The sequence below is a fragment of the Rattus norvegicus genome, chromosome 19, assembly GCF_036323735.1.
Source record: "Rattus norvegicus strain BN/NHsdMcwi chromosome 19, GRCr8, whole genome shotgun sequence".
NCBI lineage: Eukaryota > Metazoa > Chordata > Mammalia > Rodentia > Muridae > Rattus > Rattus norvegicus.
The window spans coordinates 44,676,153-44,688,811 of NC_086037.1; positions in this window are offsets into that span (position 1 = coordinate 44,676,153).

Below are 12,659 nucleotides of genomic sequence, written 5' to 3' on the forward strand. Positions count from 1 at the left end.
TTTCACCTCCGTATGCACTGCTGTGACCCACTCATGCTTACTCATGCAATTGCACACAGTAAAATCTTAAATGGATTAATGAAAGGCTAAAAGAAAGGGAAGAGAGGAAAGACGTATGGGAAGACTTGGTGTGTGCCTGTTAATCCCAACTACTCAGGAGCTGAGGCGGAAGGATCACAAGTTCAAGACTAGCCTGGACAATTTAATAAATCTCAATGTCAGAATAAATAGTTAAACAAAGCTGAGACGCTGAGAATGTAACACAGGTAAACCGTTGTATAGAATGCACACACACCTAGAGCCAGTTCTTAAAACAGAGAAAAGGAAAGGTGCTGTGTGGGGGAGGAGAAAAACAAGGAGGGCTGGAGGGAGGCAGAAGGAAGGCACAGGGCAAGAAGGAAGGATCCAGTGAAAATGTTGAATTTGCATGTAGTTGGAATCCTAGGACAAAGAATATGGAGACAGATGAAATAGAGCAGACGAAACATCTGGAAAGATGAGATCCAAGAGTCTCTCGAAGCCAATGAAGACCACGAACCTAGAGACTGAAAAGGATCATCGGACCTCAGGACCCCAGGGACCCACCATGATAAACTGCAGCAATAAGCAGCAAGACACACAGGTAAGGTCGCCTGGATAAATGGCTTGGGACCGCAGAAAACATCAACACTGCAAACGACTTGTCAAGAGAAACATACAGCAATCAGAACGTCACCCTTAGGATGCTGAAAATTAAAAAAATAGAAAGAAAGAAAAGGAAAGAGGAAGTTGGCAATCTAATGTTATCTACCCAGGGGTGATACTTACAAAATGAGGCTGAAAATGTCTTCAGTCAGACACAAGTGGTATCACCCACAGATCTCCAATAGAAAAGAAAGCACTAATGCGTACAATAGTGGCAAATGCTAACATCAGCAAATCCAACTGAGATAACAACAATGTGTGGCAACGTCACAGGGGTCAAAAAGAAAGTATGTGAATCTAAGCTGTGGGGAACACTCTAGAGTTACTAGGAAACTGACAAGATCAGCAACCTAGGGAATCCTACACTGCTAAGAATGCATATTTAAATATTTGACATGCCCACTGGAAAGAATGAAAACATACTATTGCTGTAAATAAAGATGATACAATAAACAATTTCACTAATCCGTAATAGAGACATAAGATGTAATTTCCCCCTAAGCTTCCAGTCACAGACTGAGGTTTAATTAGTACAATGTTCACTTGGGGGAATCTATGAAAGTTGTCTGGGGTGATGAGCAAGGGAGCAGGGGACCTTAAAATAGCCAAACAGGAAGGTGTCCCCAGTGGTGTATAGATGGGGCCCTCGTTCTCACCCTTCCCCACCTGTATCCTCCGTCCCCTCCTCTAAAACCTCAAGTATTCAAGGCAGAATTGAGAAGAATGGACTGGACAAGGAGTCTAGATAGTCAAGATGGGGTCCCATGATGCTCCTGGCCTTCTCCTTCTATGGGGGAAGATAAGGAGTCAACAGGCCTAACCAAGATGATTGTTTGCTGGTCCAAGGAACCACAAAGATGGTGGTGATTTAGCTTAGAGAATAGTCTTGTACAAAACTTGCTTAAGAAAGTAAAAATAACTCTTATTCCTTTCTAAGAATTTGTTTGTCCTGAATCATTTTGCCTTAATAAGATACAAATTTTAAAATGTTTCAGAGCCATTCCAAGCCCCCTTCTCTGTGCCAGCTCACAGAATTCTGCTCTTTACAAATGTATCCGATATATTTCTCCATGCTGCGGCTGTTGGTTTTCACACATGTTGTGGAGTACTTTCTTTCTCTGTCTTACTCATCAAAAGTCAGGTACAGTTGAATGTGTAGAGTGACTAACATACAGAAAGGCATGTTGAAGTTTACAGTGAAACTTAAAATGTCATCCTTACAACCAGGAAAGGATTTTTGAGAAATCCAAGGATCCCAGGTCCTTCTTCTGAAGCCAACTTCTAACATACAGGCTCGGTGATCACTGCGTCACTTCCATCACTTCAGATGGGCTGTCTGCCGACATAAAACAACCCACCCACTGAAGGCTGCAAGTCTTTCAGTTCAAATACTAAAGTCATAAAAGACACGGCACCCAATTTACAACATTCCTGCACTCCGAGTTGTTTTCTAGAACCTTCTATGTCTGCTCTGCATTGAGGATGAATCGATCCTTGGGTCCTCTGTTACTCTCAGTGAACTGCCTCTGGAAGCAATAAAGGATCTTGAGAAATGAACTAATGGCGAGTGTCACCAACCTAGAAATTATAAGTAATCACAGGTTTGCTGGTGTGCAGCGTGAACACCGTGTGGGAAAACCGAAGGCTTTCACAAGCGCAGGCCCTTTTCTACTTCTCAATAAGAAATCATTTGCTTTGGATGACTTGGTAAAGACTGATCGTCTGTAGGCGCTACTGTAATGGATGGTTTTGAGCCACAGATTTAAGTCAACTTTTTTGAATGAAATGGTTCCTTGAAGCAAATGAGGGAAGATTACTTTATGCATAGAAGATCATAGATTACCTCAGGTTTATTATTTTTTTAAACAGATTCATAAACAAAGGATGAAATCAGAAGGACATTTTGCACAAGTGAACGATGTAAAATACAAAGCCTAGATTAAGAAAAGACACAAATATCTTGAAAAACTAAGGACCTCCACTTGAACATAAAAAAATATTTTAAGTGGCCCACGTATATCGTGCAATCGATATGATGTATTATTACAGTCATGCTTGGGGAGCTAATCAGTGATACCAAGAACAAGTAGTATGTAGACTTCTTATTTTGAATAATAGTGGGTTTACTTGTTATAAACTCCAATCTCCACTCCATCCCCCCTCTCCCTCTTGCTCTCAACACAGCACATAAATAGCATAACTGAAAGATTCAGGGACAGGCCTGGCTTCACAGAAAAAGCATGTACCACATTCTTGCCTGCAGCCCTCTCCCCTCTCCTTCCCCAGTGGTACTCCTGTTCTTAAGCAGGTCTCAACCTCTCTTGAGACTTTCTGGGCTCCATAGTACTCATCCTCATTCGGGAAAGGTGAGAAAGAAAAATCTGAGCAAGTTTGAAGTCCCACTGTATCTGTCATGTTTCTTGCTCCCTACCCTGAACCAAACCCTGTGACCAAAAGGGTCCTCTTGCTGTTCCCTACTGTGTACCCAACAAACAGAAGACAGATAAATTATATCTAAGTCCTGTGGCTGAGAGAGTCAGGGGGTCTTTGGGAGAGGTGGGAAGAATAAGTACCATCAAGACAGAAAAAAAATTCATAGTTTGTTTTCTAACATAGGAAGAAAAGACATACAGTTTCTGTTACCAGTTATCAGACTATGGATTAGAGACTATTTTTATGTGTTTTGGTTATTGTTTAAAACAAATAGCTCAAGGACTATGTAAAATCTGAGAAAGAAATTACTCAAATCCCTAAGGATAAAGACATACTCTTTCAGCTCCTAAAGCAGTTCATGGATAAGATGATAGTTTGACGTGATTGTTGGGGGGAGGGTGGCAATGGGGGGAGGATGGGAAGGGGAACACCCATAAAGAAGGGGAGGGGGAGGGGCTGGGGAATGTTGGCCCGGAAACCAGGAAAGGGAATAACACTCAAAATGTAAATAAGAAATACTCAAGTTAATAAAAAAATTTTTTAAAAAGATGATAGTTTGATATAGTTATTGATATTGATATTAATATATATTATTTTGTACATTTTATTTTGTAATTTTCAACATAGCTTTTGGATTCATATGTCTATAAATAACTATGTATGTGCATGAAAAATCTTTAAAGCCATAAATCCACTAAAAATTCTTACAACTACCTACAGGTAGCTAAAAATCTACAAAGAAATTTATAAGTAAATTACTACCTTAAGATTAGCACCAGGACATGAAGGGCTCTGAGCGAAATTGAAACCAGAAGAGGGCTGGTAAGAAAAAATGGTGTCACCACCAAGCCACAGTTGAGAAGTGTTAATTTTGAGATACATATAAATATAAATATATATACACACATATATAATTCAAATCAATGAGTTTCATCAATTATAATTAGCTTTCTGTTACCAATCAGGCATATCCAACTTGGGATTCATATTAATTTTGAGATACATACATATAAATATAAATATATATACACACATATATAATTCAAGTCAATGAGTTTTATTAATTACAATTAGCTTTTTGCTACCAATCAGGCATATCCAACTTGGGATTCACCATGTTGGCCAAATGTGGCCAAAGACGGCTATGAGGGTGGCCCAGGACAAACTCATTAACATACTTCAGACATTATGAAGTGAATATCTGTGTTCTCTCTATATATATATATATGTATGTATGTATGTATGTATGTATATATATATATATATATCCCTGTGTGTGTTTGTGTGTGCATGTGTTTTGTGTGTATGTGTGTGTGTGTGTGTGCATGCTTGCTTGCATGCGCACATACAGTCTATTTTTCTTCTCTCTTCATTCCATAGTGTACTCAACACAACCTTCATCCCTCCAAGATGCCACATAGGTGGATTTAAAGTTGGAACACATTAGGTCAAATAAGTGGCATAGATTCAACCACCAAGAAAAGCAGTCAGCACACAACATTTAGTTGAAATAAGCTTCATGAACCATTGAGACAGACTTTCTTTTCAATATGGCCTATTTCATGTTGTGTTTTAAAGCATGGGCTACATTTCCCTAAATGGTTTCATGACTCATGCACGAATGCTCAAGAGAGTCTCAAATACAAAACAGAGGAATGGGGGGAGGCCTAGGACTCCTCTTATGAACATGTGAGGTTGAAATGGACAATGTGCATCAAACTCAAACCAAAGTCTAGGAGAGATTTGAAAACCATAAGGCAAATGCGAGATTTGTTTTTCTAATTACAGAGCAGCGAGACCTTGCAAGAAAACAGAGAATATCCTTGTGGTAGAATGAGCAAGACTCACATTTGAATTTTGACTCAGCCTTCTCAGCCAACATGGAAGACGTCAGTTTGAAGTAACATATGACATAGGTGTTTACATGCTGGGTGGCACTGAAATCTTAGGGCGTTTAGAGTCAACGCTGATCAGAGTGGTGGCACATGGAAATGGATTTGTTTTCCTTACTGGGTGTTAGGAAAATCACAGTGCTGTCCACCGGATGGCATTAAGTCATTAAAAACAGATTTTTCTTTTGATTTCTAAAGTAATTTATCTAAAAGAGTAGACTTTCATGATTCACAAAATGGTTTCATTGCTTTATTGGATTTGAGGTCATTCATACTAAGTCAAATATTTTATATAAGTTACTAGACTTGATCTTCATGAAGACATTTATATAGTGATACTACTGAAAATGCAGTTCTTAAACATCACCCGTGAGAAAAGTACACAATGACCTGGAAAGAAAATGCTTTCAAAGGACAGGAAACAAACACAAACAGGCAGTATTAATGGCTTTGCTTAGCCTTCTGGCTTGGGTTACACGAACCTTAAACCTTTTCATTTCTTCATCTTTCACTCAAATTCTTCTCTGTGTCTTAGACTCCAGTGTTCATGGGGAACTCTAGCGTAGACGCTGGTCCTGATTTGTGATTAACATGTCATCTAACTTTGGCCACCATTTGCCTTGGCACTGATTAAACTTCTTAGTCCTAAATTATCTCCTCAGTTAACTCTCACAAAGATCAAATAAGACAATAAAAGAAGAAAATTTTGAAATCTCACAGATTTTATTCAAAACTAAAATTATATTTAAAACATTATATGGACTCAACAGGTTATATGTGAAAATGTATGTATGTATGAATATGCATATACACACAATAGCAATTGATGATGGATAAAGAGGCCAGGAGTTGGAGGGAGAACAGGAATGGGTTTATGGAAAGATTTGGAGGGAGGAAAGGAAGGGGAAAATGTAATTAAAACCCAGTCTAAAAAATTAAAAAAGAAAACATTATTTAAAATTCTCAAAGAATTGGAAAAATTATAAGTTATTTATGTACATGCATGGTAAACTTAATAAATAAATATCCTGTTAATTAATAGTTAAATTCCCTAATCTGTATCTACTGCCAAGTGTAGGTCACTCCAGAGGAAGAGAAGTAAGCTTCAAACTGGCTCAGAACAGCATAAAAATCCAGCTCTTGGGTTTGAATCTGTCTATCCTGTTCCAAACTCAGTCTGTACAACCCACTGTTCTACCTGATTAGTGAATCACTCTCTCTGCACCTCATTCCTCACACTGGACACATATGGTAGCCATTGAAGCCATAGAATTGTGAGGATTAGATGACAAGGAGCCATGAGGTTCTTTAGAACAGTGGGGCAAATTTCTAGAATGTGAGGAGGTCTGTAGAGAAGTGAAAGCTTACGTAATGTAATGGGAGAGAAATGGTGTCAGAGAATGCACCGGGGTGAGGAGTGGAGTTCTGAGGGCGTCACAAAGTCAATTATAAGCTGAATCACTGCATCTTCTTCTTTCTCTGCCAGAACTGTGTCTGGACGAACACACCCTGGCCTTTATAATTAAATGACTGACAGAAACACACCGTTGCATTTATTTTTATTTCATATGTGCAAGCACTACATGTCGAAGAGAGTTGCACAAGACGATAGTTAGTGGCAGTAAAGACAGCTCTAAAGGAAAACACGCACATAGGTGGTACTCATGTCCACTACTACAGACACTTTGGAAACTCCTGCTATCATCACTGAGATGATGAGGAGTGGGCATGTTGAATGGTCTTCCTCTCCAGAAATTCTGTTCATAGGTGTATAACAAATAGAGATAAATGCGCATGTCCACCAAGACACATACATAGGAATAACCACAGAGATAGTATTTACAATGACCCAAACAGGAAACAACTCAAATTCTAATGCAGAATAATGGGTAAATGCATTATGGTATGCTACCATAATAGAACAATGTATGTTGCAGAGAATGAGCAAACCATGTTAGGCAACATGGATGGATATCTCTAAATATGACAGAGAAAATTAGCCAGGTATAAAGGAATGCATATTATTTCATGACTCTACTTATAGAACATGTAGAATCAGGCAAAACTAAACTTCTAGACTGCATGTAAATCCCTCATATGCATAGATGTCAGTCTCTGTAACCATTGCTGGTGAAGGCCAGGCTGTTAGTGTTGTCATGGTTTCCAGTGTTTGACCCTGAACCTGCATAAGCTAGACTTATTTTCTTTGCTTGCTTGCTAGCTACAAAAAAAAAGTTTCATGTAGCCTGGAGCCAGCCTCAAACTTCTTGTGTAGCTGAGGATGGTCTCGAACTATTGATCCTCCAGACTCTAGCTCCCGTGAGCTGAGATTATAAGCATGTACCACCACCATACTCTATACAACATGCTAGGCTTCTAACAAACATGTACCACTACCACACTCTATTCAACATGCTAGGCTTCTAACAAACATGTACCACCACACTCTATACAACATGCTAGGCTTCTAACAAACATGTACCACTACCACACTCTATACAACATGCTAGGCTTCTAACAAACATGTACCACCACACTCTATACAACATGCTAGGCTTCTAACAAACATGTACCACCACCACACTCTATACAACATGCTAGGCTTCTAACAAACATGTACCACTACCACACTCTATACAACATGCTAGGCTTCTAACAAACATGTACCACCACCACACTCTATACAACATGCTAGGCTTCTAACAAACATGTACCACCACCACACTCTATACAACATGCTAGGCTTCTAACAAACATGTACCACCACCACACTCTATACAACATGCTAGGCTTCTAACAAACATGTACCACCACACTCTATACAACATGCTAGGCTTCTAACAAACATGTACCACCACCACACTCTATACAACATGCTAGGCTTCTAACAAACATGTACCACCACCACACTCTATACAACATGCTAGGCTTCTAACAAACATGTACCACCACCACACTCTATACAACATGCTAGGCTTCTAACAAACAAACATCTCCTGAGTGAATGCAAAATAAAATTGAGACACACTTTTACTTTGTTTTTTTGTTTGTTTGTTTGTTTGTTTTCAGAAACACAGTTCGATGCCAAACTTGCCAACACATCAGACTGTCAAATGCCCTTCCTGGCAGTGTCTTCTGATTCCTCCACCCCAGCCATAGACTGTACTCAAACAATCATTACCTGTTCCCATCTTGTGAATATTATTAATCAACGCTCTGGTCAAAGAAAGGAAACCACACCTTAAGATGTAAGAATTTTTTAAATGAATTCTGTGATCGAAGATGAAAATACAAACCTTGTGTATACAGCCTATTGGACTTGACTGTTTTCACACATATAAATTAGTAAGTGGTTGTAGGTATAGGAGGCTGCTAGTGATTCCAGAGGTGGGGTAAGAGAGCTGGAATAATTTAAACAATTTTCCGAGATTCATGACTTAGTGTTTCCATAAGAGATCAAGAAAAATGAAATAATAATCTGATATTCAGGATGCTATCAACCTGTGCGTGGGCATTCACACTTCCTGTCCTGAAAGAGCAATTTCCTGTTCTTTCCTGAAAGAATCAGATCTTTCACTCCCTTGGTTTCTCTGTACTTGATTGCTTGTCCTCACAGACAAGGACCGAGAAGGATGGGATCCCTGCTGATGTCACAGGCCAGCCATAGTTCTTTGCATTTGAGATTTGTAATAATACACCATGGAAATAGAAATACTGATTTTTGAGGTTCAGAAATCAGTTTCATATTTGCTATCTCAAAAGCAGCTAAAAAGACAAAATAAAACATTATGTACTGTCCTAAGGGGGGGGAGGGGGCTGAGAGATTTACGTCATCCATTAATCAATGACCTCACCAGGAAAACATTAGTGAATGATTAAAGAAAGATGGCCCTGAGGGACTACAGGGGGATTCAGACAGGCTTTTGTCAAAGCCCCCAAATCTAATGTAATTTCAGGCTGGCCTCAAAATTCAATTTGTGCGGAGCCTCTAAGTCATCCATTCCGCAACGACATTCAGGGTAATTGCACTTGACTGACTTCCAAAACAGAGCTGAGAAAATGTCTTGTTCCCGGCCCTGGGTGCCCACAAGGAGGGCAGCCAGATGACCACACAGGAGGCTGCTCAGTAACAGAGTCTGCCAGGGTCCCACCTGCTGACCGTTGTCCTCCACAGGAAGCATGTGTTTCTGGTTAATTCCTGCCAGCTTTTGGCTGACAGGTAGGGTGTCTGCAGCAGGCTGCTCCAGGGGTTGCCACCTGGTGCTGTCAGTTGGCCTCAGACCAAGGAGGAAAAGGGGGTGCATTCATCTACAAGCTTGTTTTTCTGTGTTTAGGGCATGTTTTTGGGGACTTGAGTTCTCACTTGGCAAGTGAACTGGTCTCTATAGTTTAGGAGAGTTTTGAAAAAGGAGGGGGGTTTGGTTGCTTTCATGTAACTCAACCTTCCCTTCTTTGGAAAAGCTATTTAGTAATACCTAGTTCAGGCTCATTAAGTCTCTGCAAGTGTCCTCACAGCACTGAGACTTGCCTGAAAATATACTTAAACAGTTGGCCCTGGTTGTCAGGATGTGAGATACACTATATTTTTAATATGTAGTTAATAACCAGGCAAATACAAAGTTGGTGTTTTGAACCCATTAGAAAGAATAGACAAAAATACAACACAAATAAGTGTCCCCGGAGAAAGAGGGAGCATCCCTTAATGAAGACCATTTTGGGCTCCTGTCTTGGTAATTTACAGCATTGCAAAAGAATAGAAGATTCTCAGCAAATGTCAACAGCTAGATAATATTTCAACCTCAAAAGGACCACTTGTTTTGGTCCAAAATCAACTTCACATTAATTTTAACTCACACGTTGCATTTTGCATGGACACATGGAGAGTAATATTCCACAAAATGAGGGAAAATATAATGAGGTTTGTTTAAAAGTGCAATTTGCTTTTATGGAATTGGTTTTAAAGAACAGCACAACTGTAAGTGGCAACCTGAACCTGGAGAAGAAGGCTGTTCTCCTAATCCCTCTGTCTGTCTGACCTGCCCTGACAGAACGTCTTAGACTGGAGAACAGAAAGCAGCAGAAATGCATTTCTCAAATTCTTTCAGTGGAGAAGTTCAAAATCAAAGTACCCAGAGATGTGCTGTCTAACGAAGGGTTGTTCTCTGCTTCGTAGATAACACCTTCTCATTTCCTCACAGGCAAAAGTGCAAAGGGACGCCCCCTTCCCACCCACCCCCAAGCCCATATCTGAACACTAAGCCTATTCACAGAGATGAAGCCACCATGGTATGGTCACTTCCTAACACCACTTCCTGTAGCCACCACCTTGGAGGTTAGAGGTCAACACAAGAACTTTAGAGAGACACATTAGCCCATAGCTCCTAACGACAGATGTTTTGGGTAATAGCTGTTTCTTTGATTCATCCCACTAATAACTGACTGAGTATAACATGCATAAATAGCGATGGTAATAGGAAAACTAGGTGTAGTCAAGTGCTGTGTTTGCTCACGAATGTGAAGCTTTAGTTGTAAGAACTTTTAAACATTCCTTTTGAGCATTCATGCCAATAGCCATTTTCACCGCTGCTGGAAAAGTTAGCTTTCTTATGTTTCGAAGTCCCAACCAGGACTTTGGAGACAAAACACTTCATGCCATCCTTCTTTCTTTGATAACAGTAACTATCTGAGCAACACAGCCCCCACACCAACGCAGTGCCGTCTGTCCTCAACCTTCAAAACACATTACTATGGAAATTGGTGCTCCAAAACTCGAGTATAAAGGGCCGAGGGTGTAGTTCTTTCTGAGTGGCACTTTTGGCTGCAGGAAGAGCAGCAATCAGAGAGGACCAGAAAGCCCTATAGTAACACACTTGGGCATGTTTTCTGGTAAACATGAACGTTCTACTGACTTCACTTGCATGGCCTCTTTCTTCTCATTCTGCTTTTGTGTTTTTAGGAAGTTTAATAAAATATTTGTTCAGAAAGTGTTCCGGGCATGTGAAGGTAGAAAGAGATGCCAAGTCACACAAAGGGCTGGATTCGAGAAAGGAACAGGAAGTTGAATGGGTGAAAAGTGGTTGGGCAGAGAAGCACAAAGAAAAAACCTTAAAAACACAGAATGACCCTCAAAATCCCAGGAATCGGAGGTTAAAAACTGAATATATTTGAGTATGTTCCTACAAATGGTGCCTTGATTTTCTCTAATATCCGGGAGGATGGCCAGGCTCACGTGTTTAGAAGGAGACTTGACATGAAGGCAGGGATGGGAGCCTGTCAGGAAGTTTGACATATCCTGTCTGGGTATTTTCAATATTTTTTATCCCTACATTTACCATCAAGCCCAACACAAGAACTGCACTGTGCCATGCACTCCTCAAGGGAGGTTTCAAATGAGCCACTAAGTGTCCCTTGTGGGAGTAAAGAGGGACTGGCTGTCCTGGCTAGAGATATCTCTCTTGGTAGCATACCTGCCTTGAAAATAGAAGATTTGAGTTGGATGTCCTGAACTCATGGAGGAGTTGTTGGGGTTTTTTTTTTTTTTTGGTGGGGGGGTGTTTGTTTTTTTAAGAAGGAAGCTTGCCCTGAAATCCTAGCACTGAAAGCTTACATAGAGTTAGATCACTAGGGCCTGCTGGTCAGCCATCAGACCGGTCCTGGTGAGCTCCAGGCTGGGCAAAGACACTGCCTATAAATAAGTAAGAAAAGAAAGAAAGGGGTGCAGGGAGGAAGGGAGGGAGGAAGGAAGGGAAGGAAGGAAGGGAGGGAGGGAGGGATGGAGGGAGGAAGGAAGGAGGGAGGAAGGGAGGGAGGAAGGAGGAAGGAAGGAAGAAGGGAGGGAGGGAAGAAGGAAGGAAGGGAGGGAGGGAGGGAAGAAGGAAGGAAGGGAGGGAGGGAGGAAGGAAGAAGGGAGGGAGGGAGGGAGGAAGGAAGAAGGGAGGGAGGGAGGGAGGAAGGAAGAAGGGAAGGAGGGAGGGAAGAAGGGAGGGAGGGAGGAAGGAAGAAGGGAGGGAGGGAGGGAGGGAGGAAGGAAACACATAATGAATGATAAATGGTACCCAGGGTCTGCCTTTGGCCTTCACACCCGTGTAGACTTGTTCACAAATGAGCGCGTGCACACGCGCACACACACATACACACACACATATACACACACACTCACACACACACAGACACACACACACAGACACATACACACACACACTCACACACACACACACACACACACACACACACACACACACACAACACACACACCTCTCAAGGGAGGCAGTAGGAGAAGAAGTCATCAGAAAAGGGTGCAGCTTGGGTGTTCCCAAGGAAGGGACCACCATGAATCAACTCTGTGTGGTTAAATGTGAAATCATTTGTTCTTTTGCAGTGAGAGATCTCACCAGGAAAGCAGAAGAGGAGGAAGCTTAACCTACCCCTTGATATTTTCTCCTCCATCTTAATGCCTAGCCTCTGGAACTGTCCAGAACACATGGAGAGCTTGCTGCAGAATTTTCCAAGGTGGATCTGATTGCAAAGATTCCCTGAGCTGTTCAGGCATATTCTATACCCAGGTTCACAGAAGCGATGGTCCGAATTACTGCACTCTCAGTCAGCTGCTTCTGAAGGGGAAACGCCCATCCCCCTGCGTACACTGTGAGA